This window comes from Ochotona curzoniae, unplaced genomic scaffold (genome assembly GCF_017591425.1).
Source record: "Ochotona curzoniae isolate NIBS_2020 unplaced genomic scaffold, NIBS_Ocur_1.0 contig_3819, whole genome shotgun sequence".
Taxonomy (NCBI): Eukaryota; Metazoa; Chordata; class Mammalia; order Lagomorpha; family Ochotonidae; genus Ochotona; species Ochotona curzoniae.
In genome coordinates, this window is record NW_024466004.1 from 53,446,295 (window position 1) to 53,453,239 (window position 6,945).

At 39.5% G+C, this 6,945-nt stretch overlaps 1 pseudogene; it reads right to left on the reverse strand.

Annotated features, from left to right (window-relative positions):
* Window positions 1-3,608: 3,608 nt before the first annotated feature.
* LOC121158652 lies at window positions 3,609-4,709 on the reverse strand (annotated as a pseudogene).
* Window positions 4,710-6,945: the final 2,236 nt, after the last annotated feature.

Below are 6,945 nucleotides of genomic sequence, written 5' to 3' on the forward strand. Positions count from 1 at the left end.
AAAGGAGGTTGTTAATTACAGATGGCTGGGGCCATGAAGCCTGGAGCTCTCCCTTGCTTGAGTATTGCAGATGCTGTCCCAGGGTCAGGAGCTCAGCTCATGGTATGGAACTGCTGCTGGAATATTGAGCTGATTTCAGGAGGAGTGGGTTGTCTTCCACACTCCTTCATCTTGGTCAGTTTTAAGGAATTGCTTTTAGCTTGTAGGCAAAGGAAATCCAGAGCAAGTAAAGCACCAATATGGAAAGGATGCTTATTTGAGAATATGCTTATGAAGGAATTCCAACAATTTTTATGCCAAAATTAGCTTAGTTTTGGATTCCATTTTCTATGAATTTTTGAAGGCCCTCATACTTCGTGAAAAATTTGAAATCAATCCATAGTTTTCTCAGAATATGCTTTCTGTATAAACTTGAATAGTGTGTGTGGGTGTACATGTACAATATATGTACATAACTTAAATTTTTATTTCTGAGTATCTCTATGGGTTATTAAAAATATAAGGGTAACAGCATGCTTGGATCTGAGTCTTGCCTCTGCTTCAGCTTCCTGTCAATGGGCACTGTAAAGGGCAGCAGGTACTGGCTAAAGCTGTTGGGCCACCCTTTTTTTCAAATATTTATTTGAAAGGCAGAGTTACAAAGAGCGAAGGCAGGGAAACACAGATCTTCCACCAGCTAGTTCACTCCCCAAATGTCCAGAACTGGGTCAGTCCAAAGCTAAGTGTGTGCAGGGACCCAAGAACCAGGGCCATTTTCTTCTGCATGGGACTCAAACTGGTAGTCATATGGGATGCCAGCACTGCAGGTGGTGGCTTAACCTGCTATTTTGGAACACAGTTTGCTGTACCTTCTTCTACATGGGAAACTCAGATTGAGTTCTGGAATCCCAGTTTGTATATGCACAACCTAAACTGTTACTGATTATTGGGGCATAAACCTATGAATGCAAGGACTCTGCCTTTTTTTTAAAATACATACTTAGTTTTTAAATAATACTTATTTATTCCTTATATGGTGAAAAGTTCCTAGATACTCCCCCATTAGCTTTCCCTAACGTTAGCATCTTACAGAACATAGTGCATTTGTGAAACTAAGAAATGAACCCTAGAATATTGCTAACTACAGACTTTTTTATTCATATTCTCTAGCTTCCTCTCTACTATACTCTTGAACCAGGGCCCTAGACAGGGTGCACACCACTTGTAGTTGTGTCTCATTACTCTCCTCTCTGGTCTGTAACCATTTCTTCATCTTTCACTTCATGACCATGATGGTTTTGAAGAATACTAGTAAAATACTTGGTAGATTGCCTGCCAACTTTTGGCTTTTGTGATATTTTCTCATGGGTTAAAGGTTTGGTGAATACGTAGCATAAAGTGTTATTCTCATATCAAAATGCATGTCCAATGTTGGGGATTTGTCTCTTACATTAGTTAACTCAGATCTAACTTGGTTAGAGTAATGCTTGCTGGTTTTCTGCACTGTTAATCTGCATACCTCCCATCTTTCCACCACCCTAGTCAGTCTGTGCTTTGGAAGCTAGGTACTGCAGCAAAGGAGGAAAGATGAAGCTTCATCTTCTTGAGCACGTGGAATATACACCAGTTATTCAGACTTCTTTATAAAGAGAATTGTCCTCTTCCACCTTTTATTTCTTCCTTTATTCGTCCTGGCATGGATTTATGGGTACTTGTCATACCTTGGGTTATAATCCAGTGTTGTGTTATTTATTTCAGGGCTCAAATTGTTCCAGCTTTGTCTGTTGGGAGCTATTTCAGGTTGTTCTAGTGTCACTTTGACATACCTCATCCATTTTCTATTTCTTTTTGAGTGCTGCCTTCCTTTCTGGCACTAAGAGATGTTCCATGCTTATCTCATACTTCTGTTGTCCTACAATCAGCTATTGATTCAAGAAGTGCTAGTTCGTTACAGTCCTTATATTTACTACTGCTCTGCAGGTCTAGGTAATGTTTGCTACCAAAAAAACTTTGGCACAAGCAAATCTGATTTGGACCCAGACCAAGAATTAAATGACAATAATACCAAATGGCCCCACAAAGGGTGCCTTGGTCCAGAGAGCCTGACATTATGTGTGGGGTAACATGGCACCCTTTGGAGACCCCTTTTCACTGTACTCAGTGTCTCAACAAGAATTCAAGTGCCAAAATCCAATGTCTCTGAGTTAAATTGGCTCCTTTTCTTGAAAATTAATCATTTTTTCTTTTTATATATCAGGAATGATGGAATGAAAATAGATTCAGTTGACTCACATACTCTAATAAATACTCTTAGGTAATCTTCAACCTGAAACAAGCCTTCATTTGTTGACTACCTAGTATACAGGATATTGTATCTCAGCTGGTAGATAAGACTAAGTTATGTACTAAGCCAAAGAAGAAGACACAGTCTTCCAGATACCACTTTTCAGAGGCCTGGGCAAATTTAATTTTAAGAATCGAAGACATATCTCCTGGTTCTGGTGGGTGTTGTCACCATGTGACAGAAAAAAAGCAGAACAAGTATGCAGGACTTGGATTCTCCTACACAGGTACACAGAAAGTTAGTTTATTAGGGCCTGGATTTTGAGGCTAGCCATTTTGTTCAACATTTAAATCATAAGCTGTTCAATATTAAAACAGGTGGTGCTGCCATAATGTGAGCCAAGTATAGCTGTAATTGAACCCCCCCCAAATATATATTAAATGCTATTTTTGTTAAAGCAAGGTATTCCAACTTGTCCTACGACATGGGATGTGCTACCCTACTGAGAAAGCAAATGGAAACTTAGATGTTGATTTTTCCTATCTAGAGCTGGTTTAACTTCAAATGAGGCCATAATGTCCTCTGCACTGGTCACATGTCAGACCACAGTTCTGATACTAATAAATACTCAAGATTCACCCAATGCCAAAAAACTAGGAGATAAGGATAGTTTAGATAACTTTTTTGAGACTAAATTCTCCCTTTAAGTAGATAGACACCAATATTCAATGCCTTTAGCACACGGCTGACATAAAACTGTTAAACTGTAGGATTTAAACTACACCATGTTTTTCAAAACTTTTTATTTGCTGTCTTTAATTCCTAATCCTAAGTCCTCAAATGTAAATATATTCTGCCAAATCATACCAGTTTAAAGTACTGAAAGTTTCCTTTGCTTTGGAGAGCATTTGCTTAAAAATAAATCATTATTTTACTCAAGGGAAGTATTGTGTCAAGGTTTCTAATTCATGGGCTAAAAAAACAAGATCTCAGAATATTTTAAATGGGAGAAAGATCTTTAAAAAGTGCCAAGTAAATATGTGTAGTCTTCATAATGTGTAACATATCCTCTACCAAAACAAATTGTTCAAATCATAAGTTTTTGAAATCAAATCCTGAACAGTTTAAACAAAAGTTTTCATTGATGGCTTGTTTCATAATCCCAAAATGAATCTCTTCTTTCTCTTTGTAAACAGTTCATTGTGCAATTTTTCTTAGAAGTAATTAATTCAAAAACCCAAAACCCTTTCTCTAGCAGTTGTTGCTAATAAATTAGAACATTATATCTCAAGTCCCCAAAAGACATGCAAATGAAATGCTTCTTGCTTCACCTTTATTGGAAGTCTTACTTTCCTTTTGGACATGAATTTAGGAAGAATTCAATATATCTGTGATGGACGTGGGGCTGGTCCTTTCACATGGCAGCCACAGTGTCTTTGTGGCTAGTGAAGTGCACGTGGGCCTCCCCGCCGACCTTCTCATTGGAGCTGTACTCCATGGTGATCCTCATGGGCTTCAGGGGAGTGAAAAATTTCATAATGTCCTGGACATTGGCTTGGAAAGGCAGCCCTCTCATGTGGACAAAATGCAGTGAAATCACCAAATCCACAGACTCTGGAAGCTTTTCTGAAGCTTCTTTAGGCAATTCTATTTCTTACTTTCAAAAGCTGTCAGGGGGTGAATATCCTCATTTACTTAATGTTCTTCAAAGACCATTTTTTGTTCAGTTTTATACTCAGGAGTAGAAGACGCCCTTTTCTTTCCCTTTTGAGAGCCAACATGTGTTCAAACTTCATTCCTTCTGCTTGGAAATATCACTATTGGTTCCCAGTTTCTTCCCTGTGTTTCAATAGGATTTGGTTGGTCACCTCAGGTTCTTAAAACTGCACATAGACCTCCCTGTTTTTCTTTTCCTTCTGTAATCCCTCACAAAAGTGATGCCCACTATATTCAGACCTGCAAAGAAGTCTACAGTGTCTTTCTCATTGCAACTGTAAGGAAGTGCTCAGTAACTGACCACACCATCATTTACCACAGGCAAAGATTTGACCTGCAGGTTCTTCATTAAGGCATCCACATCTTTATTGTTTATCTCATATGCTGCCCTGTAGCAATGGCTAATGTGCATGTGGTGCCTCTTCAAGGCTTTATGCACATTGTGCTTGAACTCCATGCTGATTAAGGCATCACCCCTTCATTTCCCATCTCTGTTTAAGAGGAAATGTATCCTATTCTCATCATTCTGGATTCTGCAGTTTAAGAAGTTCATCACATCTTCCACAGTGTAGGACCAGGGTAATCCTTGAGCTTGAATGAGAAAAGTATCATCCACTTTCTCTCCCAACTTCGGCAGGGCCAATTCATACTCAGGGAGGGGCAGAAGGTTTTCCAGGTAGGTGGTTTTGGATTCCTGGCTGTAGTCCTGCACAGGGCCCACAGCCACAACCAGTCAAGGATTGGGTAGGAAATAGTGGCCACTGCAGCAGTGGAGATGGCCACCAAATAGGCCATGGTTATGGCCTGTATGGTTGCTGTTTGTGATGGTTAGTCTTCTAGAATATATCTTAATGGTTGTTACCAATAGCTGTTTCAGCTAGAACTCTTTTCTTAGTCATAAACTGGTAAGACTTGTCTACATATTATAAGCAGAGAATCAACTGGAGATTCCTTGAAGATTACATATTGATGAAAGGTTGAGTAATAATGAACTATGTTAGTAACAGATAAAATTGAAGAAGCATTGCTGACTCATTATGTAGATGATTTGGGTAAGTTTTTTTTTAAATCTAAGAAAGCTTAATGTTATTCTTTCTGTAGCACAATAATCTATTAAAGTAATACTTTTGTGTTTTGTTGATACTGTTGTAGAAGATTCTGAGAGTAAAGGGTTGATTTCCACCAGTCCGTTCCCCTTTCTCTAGCTTTCTACACACACACACACACACACGTTCGTACTCACCCCCAAAATATTGCATATTAGATCTTAGCTTCTGTGCTCTGCAATTCACAGCCCTTAGAAGGACTTAGTGGTTATCTAGACCTGGGAACCAAATTCCAAGGAACAAGGGTGTGAACTGTCTGAGAATAGAGTCGAAAACTACACCCTTCAGGAAAGGAAAGGACTGAGATAGAATTCATGGACACTACATTCTCCTGGAATTGTCTAGGCCTTGCTCCATAGAGTGGAGGGAGATGTCTGCATATTCATTCAGAAAGAGCCGGCAGGGCCACTGAAAGGAACTCCTGGGCTGTAGGGGGAAAAACCACAGCAAGGTAGTTGTTCCCATAGACAACCAAACAGGAAGCTTCCACATTCTAGGGATAGGAAGGGACCTTAGAAATGACTATAGTATCTGTCAGTAAATGATGACTGTGGATCAGACTTGCTTTAATAAGAAAACCAAATGAATAAAATTTGAATTACATCAATGACTGCCAAGTCTCACAGGTCTCCACATATAGCTGTTACTCATGGTTATGATTTATCATGGTGAAATAATACTAAGCATAGTTAGCAAATGGAAAAAGCACATGGGGAGACCAGGTAAAAGCTCCAAAGAATCCTCTCCCAATGGAGTCACACAGGACACTCTAGATCCTCAGTAAAGCATTGAGGCAAGACATATGACATGCTACAAACATTACTCAATGTGTAGGCTTTTCATATGGACATCCCCTAGCTGGTCTATGCCCACATTCCATCCTTCCATAAGGAAACTAATGATCTGTATTGCTTATGTTAGTAGCTTAGAAAAGTAATCCACACTCATGGATTAATCATAGGAACCTCCTAGCACTCCACCAACCACTGCCATCAGGACTGGCCTTATAAGCAGGCCTTTATAAGATAGCAGCAGGCATGCTGTGTTAACTCTGCACAGCATGGCTTTAGAATATTTGTTGAGACAAGTTAATAGAAGAACACATGGACTGTTCTTACTCCCTTTCAGGATGCGTGGATACCACTGGCAGTTTAGACTAATCAATTCTACCTGCAGGTTTTTAAATTCATGGGTAACAATGATAATAGACAATCTAAGGCTACTGAATGAAGAACATCTCTCCAGAGAAGGAGGCATACCTGTTTCAGACAGCCATTAGGTCTGGGGTAAAGTACTAGGTTTGATCAGGAGGCAATGAAAGTTAAAAAAAAAAAAAAAAGCATAGCCCAGAGCCTTCGTTCTATATTCTGGGTGAGAGAAGGAAAGGTAAGGAAAGCAATTTGAACAATATTTGTGGGTTCTGCACATACATGTGATATCTGGTTCCTTGGGTTGACACAGGGCAAAGGAAATGATGACTACTGTGTAGAAGTTATGCAAGGTGATGGACATTATGGATTTATGATTGATTGGTTTGTATATGAAAGTTATGTTTTCAGGCTAGTTGGTTATTATCTGCAGAAATTAACCAGCTCTAGAAGGTGCTCTCTCTCCAGCCAGCAAGGCCCCAAGATATCAAGATATCACAAAACAAAACTACTCAATTTGATTACTCTACCCTTAACCCAAGTTGTATTTTTACACAGTTTATTTAAAAGGCAGAGCAGAGAGGAGGTGTGGAGGGTGACAGAGAGAGGCATATCCCATCCTCTGATTCATCCCCAAATGGCTTGGGCAGCAATGTTTGGACCAAGGCTGAAGCCAGAATCCAGGAACTGTGTCCTAGTCTCTCACCCAAGT